General features: G+C 42.0%; 1 protein-coding gene across 1 annotated transcript in view; it reads left to right on the top strand.

Moving 5' to 3' along the window:
* LOC138960362 (tachykinin-like peptides receptor 99D) overlaps window positions 1–12500 on the top strand; it is a 313550-nt gene that overhangs the window by 69477 nt on the left and 231573 nt on the right. The gene's annotated exons all lie outside the window — the stretch shown is intronic.

Below are 12500 nucleotides of genomic sequence, written 5' to 3'. Positions count from 1 at the left end.
CATTTTAAATTTAAATAGAATTGAAGGGATCTTTGCGTATTGCGAATTGGTGAAGTAGGATGTCGATGTCTCTTTGTCGTATCCGTTTTATTCATGGATTGAAATCAAAGGGCAATATTGATATCCATGGGCGAAATGGCAATGAGCTGATGAGAACGTCAACCACGCTTTGACTCATCCATGCAGACGGGCGCTGTGGCGTGGTGGTAAGACGTCGGCCTCCAAAGCGGAAGGTCGAGGGTTCGAATCCCGGCCGCGGCCGCCTGGTGGGTTAAGTGTGGAGATTTTTCCGATCTCCCAGGTCAACTTATGTGCAGACCTGCTAGTGGCTTATCCCCCTTCGTGTGTACACGCAAGCACAAGACCAAGTGCGCACGAAAAAGATCCTGTAATCCATGTCAGAGTTCGGTGGGTTATAGAAACACAAAAATACCCAGCATGCTTCCTCCGAAAGCGGCGTATGGCTGCCTAAATGGCGGGGTAAAAACGGTCATACACGTAAAATTCCACTCGTGCAAAAACACGAGTGCACGTGGGAGTTTCAGCCCACGAACGCAGAAGAAGAAGAAGAAGACTCATCCATCCGATTCTCAAAGAACAGTTTCGATAGGGTCAAATTGGCAAGGATCGAAGGGGGGTGTAAAGTTTCCCCTCGCCAAGAGGAGTTAAGCAGGTGACATGTGATGTAAAAAGGCATTGAAACTAAATGAAAGTTCATGCCTAGTATGATTTGATGTTAATTGGAAAATAATGGGGGTGAAGAGAGGCTGTCTTTACCGCACATGACGTTGGTGAATTAGTTTTTCAGTTTTTTTTGTTAGTTTTTGGGTTTTGTATTTTTGGTTTGTTGGTTGGTTAACTTGTGGGTTTTTTTGTTGACCGTCTTTGCCGTACTTACGCAATACAACAGGGTCAATATTATCAGTGCTGTGGATGTCTGAATTTCACCTTGACGCAATACAACAGGGTCAATATTATCAGTGCTGTGGATGTCTGAATTTCACCTTGACGCAATACAACAGGGTCAATATTATCAGTGCTGTGGATGCCTGAATTTCACCTTGACGCAATACAACAGGGTCAATATTATCAGTGCTGTGGATGTCTGAATTTCACCTTGACGCAATACAACAGGGTCAATATTATCAGTGCTGTGGATGTCTGAATTTCACCTTGACGCAATACAACAGGGTCAATATTATCAGTGCTGTGGATGCCTGAATTTCACCTTGACGCAATACAACAGGGTCAATATTATCAGTGCTGTGGATGTCTGAATTTCACCTTGACGCAATACAACAGGGTCAATATTATCAGTGCTGTGGATGTCTGAATTTCACCTTGACGCAATACAACAGGGTCAATATTATCAGTGCTGTGGATGTCTGAATTTCACCTTGACGCAATACAACAGGGTCAATATCATCAGTGCTGTGGATGCCTGAATTTCACCTTGACGCAATACAACAGGGTCAATATTATCAGTGCTGTGGATGTCTGAATTTCACCTTGACGCAATACAACAGGGTCAATATCATCAGTGCTGTGGATGCCTGAATTTCACCTTGACGCAATACAACAGGGTCAATATTATCAGTGCTGTGGATGTCTGAATTTCACCTTGACGCAATACAACAGGGTCAATATTATCGATGCTGTGGATGTCTGAATTTCACCTTGACGCAATACAACAGGGTCAATATTATCAGTGCTGTGGATGTCTGAATTTCACCTTGACGCAATACAACAGGGTCAATATTATCAGTGCTGTGGATGTCTGAATTTCACCTTGACGCAATACAACAGGGTCAATATTGTCAGTGCTGTGGATGTCTGAATTTCACCTTGACGCAATACAACAGGGTCAATATTATCAGTGCTGTGGATGTCTGAATTTCACCTTGACGAAGATAAAGAGGGGTCACCTTGTTCCTACTCCCAAAAATGATACATTTACGAGATGTCGAGTTGACATTTAAAGTGGAATACCACCACCTTGAAAACAATTACATCTAGAGAAGGACATTTGTTTTTACGAAGGAGGAACAGGTCGCAACTGCACGTAGAAAAAACAAAACAAAACAGATGACACTTCTTTTGTCACAAAAGTTAATTCAACACTCGCACTCAACAATAGGAACGGGCAAAGCAATTACAGAATCCTCACACCCATACTGAAGTGTTATAGGCGAATCTTTCTTGCGTAAATACGGAGTCAAAAAATGGCTGGAGGTCTGCCGTTCTCTTTTCCAGTGGAAGGACAGCTGACCAGATGAGGCTGTTGAATGTCAATGTAGTGTCATTGGAACACTTGTTCTGGGATGGAGTCCCGATTTAGCCTTGAATTGTCGCTTTCGTGCAGATTCCTGTGCATGCAACACGAATTCTTGCAACGCTGGTGAGCAATTTCAGATACGTTTTCTTATACTTCCAGAGGCATTGTCTGCGTGTGCGAGCGCTTGCCTTTGGCCATAACTCTATTACCATTTTACAATGAAATAAATCCATTTACTATGTTGCAGTGATGAAAAGGTTCTCGATATATACGCATTATATGCCTTTTCTTTTCTTTACTTTTCTTTTTCTGTTTTTCTGTACGGTGCTGGACGGGCGCAGGGTTAGTTTTGAACCGCCATGTCCTCACTTTTAAAACCATGTGACCTACGTCCACGTTTAAACTGCCTCAATTTTAAGTATTTGAAGCTATGTGTAGCACTTTCCAAGTCAAACGGGCAATACTGCTTTAAGTGCGTGGAACTCGAAGCACATGCTATAGGACGCTGGCTCTCATGTATTTATCGTCGATTTCTTAATCTGTGTCGAAAAACTCTGCACTACAGAGAAATGATGTCTGGGAGAGGCTGATAAATGATCCAATTTGTGTGTGTGTGTGTGTGAACGATGCGACCTGGTGGGAGAGTGCACCGACGACCCGTCTGGAATGCAGAAGAAGTGGCGCAGAGAATGGGGAAATGCGTGCTGTCGTTCTGGAACATGTTTTTAAGCACATGAGCACTCCTACGTTCGATAGACCCCCTCCCCCCCCTCCCGTATTAGTAGTAGTAGTAGTAGTAGTAGTAGTAGTAGTAGTAGTAATAGCAGTAATAGTAGTAATTCTTTCTTTCTTTATTTGGTGTTTAATGTCGTTTTCAACCACGAAGGTTATATCGCGACGGAATAGTAGTAATAGTAGTAGTAGTCGTAGTAATAGTAGTAGTAGTAGTAGTAGTAGTAGTAGTAGTAGTAGTAGTAGTAGTAGTAGTAGTAGTAGTAATAGTAGTAGAATTTGTTGTTGCAGTTGTAGAAGCAGCAGCACTAGTACCACCACCATCATCATCACCATCATCATCATCGTCGTTGTCGTCATTGCCGTCATCGCCGTAATCATCATCACTGGCTTTGCTTTATTTCAGTCTAAAAGACAAAATAACCCAAGATCGTTTGGGCGAATTCAGAGCATATATATAGCATATATACTTTCAATGTCGAAATGCGCACACAACATTATGATACGGCTTACTGAGGCCCAGGGAAGAAAGATTGAGAGCTATGTACCCCGGCACAGGATCGCTACTCGTTTTTCAGTCTCATTCCCAGGGAATGTTGACGTTCGCGTGAGTAGGTCTGTCTGTCAGCGTTAAGCAATATGTCCGTGCGTAAGCGGTTGGTGCCAGGGAAAAGACATGAGAATGTTGAAAGTGAAAAAGTGGAGAGGCTTCGGTGTTAGGTGAGCTACGTTAAGGGTATCTCTTTCCGTCAATGATCGAGCACACCACCACAAATTGTGCCAGGCTTTAACTTTTGGAAAGAACATCCTCCTAAAGCCTTTCTGCTAATTCGTGTGCATATATTTCAGTTACAAAATTAGTGAATTAAAGACAAATATTCGTCTTTGCACAAAAAACAGCCAGATAGATAGTTAGTATGTGTCGCAGCCGATGGATGCTTTTATCCCATGTAAAGACCTGGACAAAACTGTGATGGTGTTTAGCTCCATTTAGGTCCATGAACACATGTAAAGACCTGGACAAAACTGTGATGGTGTTTAGCTCCCTTTAGGTCCATGAACACATGTAAAGACCTGGACAAAACTGTGATGGTGTTTAGCTCCCTTTAGGTCTATGAACACATGTAAAGACCTGGACAAAACTGTGATGGTGTTTAGCTCCATTTAGGTCCATGAACACATGTAAAGACCTGGACAAAACTGTGATGGTGTTTAGCTCCATTTAGGTCCATGAACACATGTAAAGACCTGGACAAAACTGTGATGGTGTTTAGCTCCATTTAGGTCCATGAACACATGTAAAGACCTGGACAAAACTGTGATGGTGTTTAGCTCCATTTAGGTCCATGAACACATGTAAAGACCTGGACAAAACTGTGATGGTGTTTAGCTCCATTTAGGTCCATGAACACATGTAAAGACCTGGACAAAACTGTGATGGTGTTTAGCTCCATTTAGGTCCATGAACACATGAAGGAAGGTACCTTTTGAAATAGTGTTATCCGTCAAAGTCCGCACTCGCGTCCAATAGTAGACTGACGAGACGATCGCGATTATGGGCAGAATATACCTGCGCAGAATCAGCGGCACAGACGACGCACTGCATACTATTGATGCTGCGATGACGAGTACTTGGCCTGTTTTCTTTTCAGGCAACGTGTAGCGGGCTGGGATAATCTGCAGTGCGTCGTCTGTCCTGCTGAAATGACATAGGTGAGCGCCAGGCCTTACTGGGGACGCAACAGCTCTGAACTTACCGCACTCTCAGGTTGTTTTCAAGTCGACTGCTCTGAATTTTGTGTGAGACAGTACTTAAAGAAGCACTGTACATGCTAATGTCCACGATAAAGCTTATCCGTCGGCACAACAGATTTTACCATTTTAAAAGTACATTGAACTAGCTAAAACGTTAAGAGTACAAATTCGAGGACACTTTTGTCAGGAGATTGAACCAAAAAGTGGAAAAACCCCAAGCATTCAAACTGCACAAAAATATAAACTCAGCGCTTTTTTTTTTTCGTCAAACCTGATTCAGTCGTTTGATAATGGATGGATGTGTTGCGGCGTAAATCAGTGAGACTCAGCCAAATCAAAATGACATTGGAGAATTAACAAGGCATGATAGGGTATCCAACGAGGCCTGAGAGAATTGGAAAGACATGCTCAATTAAAAAGACTTTGGAGAGGTTTTCTTAAAGAATGGGATTTTGTGTGCAAATTAATGACTTTACGATGGGTGGGGAGAGAGAAGCATGGCAACGGAGGGAAAGGGCACGAGAGAGATACAATATTAAGTGTGTTATATTCAAGCTTCCCCTATTGAACTCTAACAGTTGTGTGTTATATACCAATAGATTCACATTGTATCGTTTGCAAAACTGACCTGTACGTACGCTTTGAACATTTCTTGCGTGTTGTTTATTTGAAGCACCTGTTTATGACAAGGAGAAAATCCTAAAAGGTATGTCACAATCTCTTTACAAAGCATCAATACCAGCAATTCGTCAAAAACAAAACCCCGTTGGAAGCAAATTGTCTCTCACAATAATTGCATGATGTTAATAACTTATCCAAGCCCTCGTTATTCGCAGAATTTCTCTCTTCCAGAGAATAACCTTATTAAGTGCAAGCATCGCAATCCCGCAGCAGCGAAGAAGAACCTGCCCTCGGCCAATAAACAGGCGTCTACCATGCGCGGAATAGTGCGGTTTAACTAGCCAATCACACACTTGATCGCAGACGAAGACAGCGACGATGGAATTAGGGTGGAGATTCCGCCTGATTGCCATTCTCTCCTTATCGTCAATAAATATTTGTCAATTTGCCCCATTTTCTCGTCATGCCGAACCGCCGTGGCCTGTTTAGGGGCAAGATGGATTCGTTTACACTCTACATGCATGTCCATTTTCTCCGGGTCTGTAGGGGCAAGAGGTTGAGAGGGAGAGAGAGAGAGGGAGAGAGAAAGAGAGAGAGAGAGAGAAGCAGAGAAGGAGAGAGAGAGAGGGGGGGGGAGGGAGAGAGAGTTTATGCATCTGTGTGTCTGTCGTTTGTCTGCCTGAATATAAACATACGTGTTCATCTCAGTTCAACTGTTGAACGTTAAAGAGCTTTGGAATTTCATTGCGTGGGCAGTACAACTCGGATCTTGGTTTATAGTACATTTACGCCTTTACTCAGTCTTTAAAGTCCCAGTCTGCTTCAAATGGTTTGCAGAAAGATTTACATCTTCTCACAAAAAAGCCGTTCTAACCTTATGGAACACACTTGCAATAGCATTTAACTGCATTTAAATGACACAGTTCGTTTGAATGGCTATTAAGCTTGCGTAAACCACACACCAGATTTCGTGGTTTATTTTACCCCTGAGCCATCGTGGACCCGTGTGATGCACTTTCCTTTTTTTTCACAATTTAGTCGTCAGTTTGTGATTTCAATGCGACTCGCGGTATCTGCAATAGCACAATATTGTGTACCTCTGAATCTAAAATGCAACAAACGACTGCGAGTCACACGAACTTCAAACAAGCAAGCGATATGCAGAAAATTCGTCTGTTTGCGGAAACACGACCTTTGTGTGTGATCTGCTTCCGGGCTCCCTTTTTTAAACTTTTAAAACTTCGAGTTGTACTGATCTTGTCTGGATGAAAAAAGAAATCGTGTATGATTTAACAATGTGTGTGTAAAGCTACTCTTACACTGTGCCGAATTGCCCTTGTGAATAGCATTTTCCAATAATTCACAATGATCGGGACATGGTCGCAAGACTTTCGTAAATGTTCTTAACTATTCCTTACAATTCGTCTCTTGTTTTGAACATAGCAACTTGCTCCTAATATTTGCAAGGAAGTCATATTGCTATTTTTTTTCGCAACGTACTCGTTAGTACTCGCAAGACATTTGTAATCATCGCTATGTATTCGTGGCGCTAGCAAGCCATTCGCAACCATTCGTTATGCCTGTCTTTACATTGTGCCGAATATCCTTGCGAATATGAACATGTTGTATTCGGCAAAAAAATAGACACATGGACATGAATAATATAGAAAATTGGAAGCCTTACCAATCCTTGCGAATGTCTTACAAATGGTTGCGAGTGCTTGCAAATGTGTTCCGATCATTGAGAATACATACGCATCAAAATCGCCGTTTAGTTGCAAGACGTTTGCAAGATATTCTTACTGTTTTTAAAACATTCGCAAGCAATTGCAGTCACTCGCAAGCATTCGGAAGGCTTTCGCAACATTCTTATGAATTGGGAAGAAATGGTCAAAACATTCCTGAGAAATTCGTAATGAATTCGCAACCATTCGCAAGATGTTGGCAAAATGTGCACGAATAAAATCCTTACGAATGCTTGTGAGCGCTACGCATACCTTTACGATGATTACGAATGGTTTGCGAATACTTACGAGTACGTTGCGAAACATTCAGAATATGACTTCCTTGCGAATATTAGGAGTATGTTGCTAATGTTTGCAAAAAGAGACGAATGGTGGCGAATGGTTAAGAACACTTGCGACCATATCCCGATCATTACGAGTTATTGGCGAATTCTATTCACAAGGGCAATTCGCCAGAATGTAAGAGCAACATTACGAACAATGCGAATTGCATACTCGTTTTATTCGTAAAATGTTTGCAAGCACTCGCAACACTCGCAAGGCCACTCGCAACGTTCGTAATAGATCCGTATATGGATTCGTATACAATCGCAATGATCAGTAGACATTCGCAAGCAGTCGCAACCATTCGTATGACATTCGCAAGGATTCGTAAGCCTTCGATTTTACTCTATTTTTTCCTGTCCATTCGTCTCTTTTTTGGCCGAATACAACATTTTCATATTCGTAAGGATATTCGGCACAGTGTAAGACAGGCTTTACAAGCTGTCAATTTATTATTTATAGATTTTAAAAGTTAGTTCTAGCGCCAAAACGAGGCGTCCGATTGTGGTACTGGACAATCCAATCTGGCTGGCCACGCAAAAATAAATTCTTTGAAAAATGCGCGCTCTTTAGGGCACCTAGGATGTTCTCAAGTGGTGGGTGTTTAAACGAAATGGTGTTTGTACTGTGTGTAAAAGCCTGACAGTGTCTGTGATCAGAAACTGATGGTTTACGTGAAGCAGTGTGTGCATTTTAGTACCTTGTCTTCCAAATGAGATTCGCCGATCATTGTGTAGTCATCTCTTTGTCTGCGCCAGCATTTGTCTGCTTTCTATAACTGGTTCCGGGGGATTTTGATAGATACCGATATTATTGATATTGCGACTTGAAGAAGCACATTTGTCGGCTCATCTGGTTAAGTGTATTTGCTGCGGCAATCCTGGTCATTCATGAGTAGCTGAACCTTCTTGTTAGTTCGTGTCCTTCAAAACATTCAGTACATTTATATCTATTTTGGTCTGAAAGTCATTAACTACATCCTGCTCATATGTTCGGAGAACCAGCATTATACACTTTATATCATACTGGGTTATAACCAGGCACCTGGCTTTCAGGGTATTTGACAGAGACTGTGATATTACTGAACCTTTGTTGTATATAATTATACAAGCTATTATTAGAGCGTGCACACGTTTGCAAGCATGGACTCGTGTCTGTTCGAAGGTCTTCGTACGATTATGAAATGGACCAACATGCTATATGCTGTAACCTTAGGTCAAGGTTGTGAGATGGTTTTGCAATAATTCTCCAACCCATCTGTTGACAACCCCTGGAGAATTATTAACAAAACATGCAAGAGAACTGGCCATCAGACAAATATTTGATACTAAATGTTGTATTACTTTATTCCTGAAAATTATGATGTCAGTTATAATTTTACTTCTTGTAAGCGGGTGCAATGTTCAAAACAGCTATCCAATGATCACTATGCTAACAGGAGAGCGAGTGTACATTCACTATGCTAACAGGAGAGCGAGTGTACATTCACTATGCTAACAGGAGAGCGAGTGTACATTCACTATGCTAACAGGAGAGCGAGTGTACATTCACTATGCTAACAGGAGAGCGAGTGTACATTCACTATGCTAACAGGAGAGCGAGTGTACATTCACTATGCTAACAGGAGAGCGAGTGTACATTCACTATGCTAACAGGAGAGCGAGTGTACATTCACTATGCTAACAGGAGAGCGAGTGTACATTCACTCATTGTTTTCTTTGTTTCCTCGTGAATGTGCTGTGTGCGCGCTTGTTTCCTTGCATTGAAAAATACAAAAAGATAAATCTTCAGTGTGCGAAAGAGAGAGAGAGAGAGAGAGAGAGAGAGAGAGAGAGAGAGAGAGAGAGAGAGAGAGGGGGGGCGGCAAAAAGAGAGGAACAGTGACAGATAGACAGACAGACAGACAGACCGATTGAGAGAAAGACAGAAAATTAGACAGACAGACAGAGAGAGAGAGACAGAGACAGAGACAGAGAGACAGAGAGAGCGAGAGAGAGACAGAGCCAGAGAGAGAGTGATAGAGAGAGAGAGAGACAGAGAGAGAGAGAGAGAGAGAGAGACAGACAGACAGACAGAAAGCAAAGAGAGAGGGAACGATAGAAAGAGCATCAGCATCAGTTTGACCAATGCATTTTGTTGATCAGTTTAAATTAAGCTCGTTTGGGAATGAATGCGTGCGCGTGTGCGTGCGTGCGTGTTTATGTGCATCCGTGGATGTATGTACATGTGTACCTAAGAGTGCGCGTCACTTTTCACCTGTGTGCACAGATCTGCATTCGTAGTTTCGTCCATACAGCTCATAACTACTGTTGGGCTTCTCTGCAATGACAATCATCGTACGGATTCCTGGTAGCTTCCACCGTGTCTATTCCGGCTGGAGCCAGGAAAATGGAGATGCATTGCAGGGTCTTTTTGATTATTAACAGATCAGGACTGATTATTTCCTTGAGTCTGTAATGGACATTGGGGCCAGCACATCGATCACGATCTGAACTGTCACAACATTTTCACAGTTACTGTGGGCATATCAACGAGGCTGACTCAGCTTATATGTCTTGTGTTATGTCTTATCTGGTCTTATGTCTTATGTCTTGTCGTTTGATACATGTTTCATGTCTAGCTCTTATAGTAAGACTGTAAAGTGTCAATAGGTTTTGTCAGTCGCTGCTGGCGTCTGTGCGAATGAACTAGCTTATGTCTTATATTTTGTCTTTTTTCGCATGTCTTATTTTATGCCGTATGTTGACCCTGTAAAGTGCCACATAGGTTTTGTCAATCATTGTTACCGTCCGTTTGACTGACCAGGCTTATAATTAAAATGTTAAGTCTTGTCTTATATCATGTCTTTTGCCATATATATGCGAAGTGTCACATAGGTTTTGTTAGCCTCTGTCGCGTCTTTCTGACTGACCAAGATTATAATTCTCATTTCTTGTCTTATATCGTATGTCTTATGATTGGCTGGTTGCAAGACACCTTAGTTTAGAAAAGAAATTTGACAAATGTCCCCAGAGACTGGGCGTAGACAATATACCAAAAGGAAGAACATATGGGACAACTGCGCAGAGTACTGGTCAACTGCACTCGAAAAACTACATTTGGAAGCCATTCGGACTATAATCGGTGGTGTGCGCGGCACAAGCCACGATAAACTGTATAAAGAAAGCGGATTTTGTAACCTAAAAGAAAGACGGAGCAGACACAAACTGATTTTATATTACAAGATGGTATATGGCAAATGCCCTCATTACTTATCAGATCTCTTGCCACCTTTAACTTCTGATGTTAACCCCTACCATCATAGAAGACCATTAGAAAGAAGAGTCCCCATGTGCACAACTGAATTTTACCGCCGATCTTTTATACCATCTACTACTGTCCTGTGGAACACCTTGCCAGACAACATCAAAACAACTAACTCAATCAGCGATTTGAAACGCTATTTATCTACTCCTGATTATAACGTACCTGCCTATTATTACTGTGGTAAAAGACTGGAAGTGATTCACCACTGCAGAATGCGCCTAAACATGAGTAATTTGAATTCTGACCTGTGTAAACGCCACCTACAAGGAAACCCACAGTGCGCTTGCGGCTACCCGAACGAAACAGCTGACCATTATTTGACACATTGTCCTTTGTACGTAGATGCTCGCCTGTCTACAATAAACGCACTTCCTGTTAATTACAGACATGTTGAAATATTGTTAAATGGTAGCGAAAACCTTTCTCTTTGCACTAACAAGCTTGTTTTTGAAAGTGTCCAATCGTTTATCCATGAATCTGGTCGTTTCTGTTGATTTGACTCAGTACCCATATTCAAGCCAACAAACCTTATTTTATATGCATTTTTCAAATGTATATTTATCGAGCTACTGCTTACTTGCCACAGGACTATGGTTTATAATGTACTATGTATATTCTTATTTGTATGCGCTGCCAACTTCATCTTTTATATGTACCTACCGTTTTCTCCTCCCTCCTCCACCCTCCCCCCTCTTCCTCCTGCTAGCTTTTTCTTATTCTTTCTGATTTACTTTAACTATGCTCTTCTTGTAGATAGTTCAACAATTGATAAGTATTGCTTGTCCGACATCATATTTGCGTTATTTTCCTACTACGTAGGGCGCGTAATATAAGCGTTTGCTTGAGTTCGTGTCCCTATTGTTTATCGTTGTATTTTTGTATCATGTTTGATTTAATAAAACATTGTTTAAACCAAAAGGAAGAAGACAATATATAAATGCTTAGCAATCATTCTGTCCTTGGGAAAAGGGCTAACGGCCTGCAGATCACTGACCCACCACCAAGGGCAATTCGATTCGAAGGCGTCAGTTTAGTCCAGGTACATGTATTCATTACTTTCATCCGTCTATGCTCCACTCTTCGCCCGGTCCGGCGCCCATGTCCTCAAACAAAAGCCGACATTTTCCATTATGCTGGCATTCTTTATGGCTACCTTGGTGGCTTCGATCTTTATCCACTCTCTGGGAGCATGTTGGTGTCCTTTGTTTGGTATACTGCCAGCACTAAGTCTCCGAGTCCCTGCCCTTTCCTTTTGCAGATGTATGGCTTTCATCCATTCTCTGCGGGCAAGGCTGTCAGCTCGTATCTGGCTGACCAGCCCCTTGTCTGCTGCTTTCTTGGTGACTTCATTCCTCTTGTAGTCAAGTCTGATCGGCTATCTCGATGGCCCTCCGCCCCTTGAGACCAAGGCTTTGTCTTCTTCCCGCGGTATATTGCACACGCCTAGTCTTTTATGGCATTGCTAAACTTTTATTCAGATAATTATATATGGCGGTCGTTCCATCTCTGCGACTCAGTCAGACCAGTCGCATTGTGCTTACCATGGAAATATCATCACTTTCTTGGCGTCTTTCATTCTGTATGCTGACATTGCCGAACTACGCCGAAGTACATTTTCTAATTCCATCTACATGCCTCGTGCTTTTCATAATCATTAAATTTCCATTATCCACCCTCGGAGACCTTGGCTGAAGGGCGCATCATTTTGAATTATTCTCTTTGTTTCTGCATGCTAATTTTAT

Source organism: Littorina saxatilis, linkage group LG2 (genome assembly GCF_037325665.1).
Source record: "Littorina saxatilis isolate snail1 linkage group LG2, US_GU_Lsax_2.0, whole genome shotgun sequence".
NCBI lineage: Eukaryota > Metazoa > Mollusca > Gastropoda > Littorinimorpha > Littorinidae > Littorina > Littorina saxatilis.
Note: the sequence above shows the minus strand (reverse complement) of the source record. Positions and strands in the feature narration are given on the sequence as shown.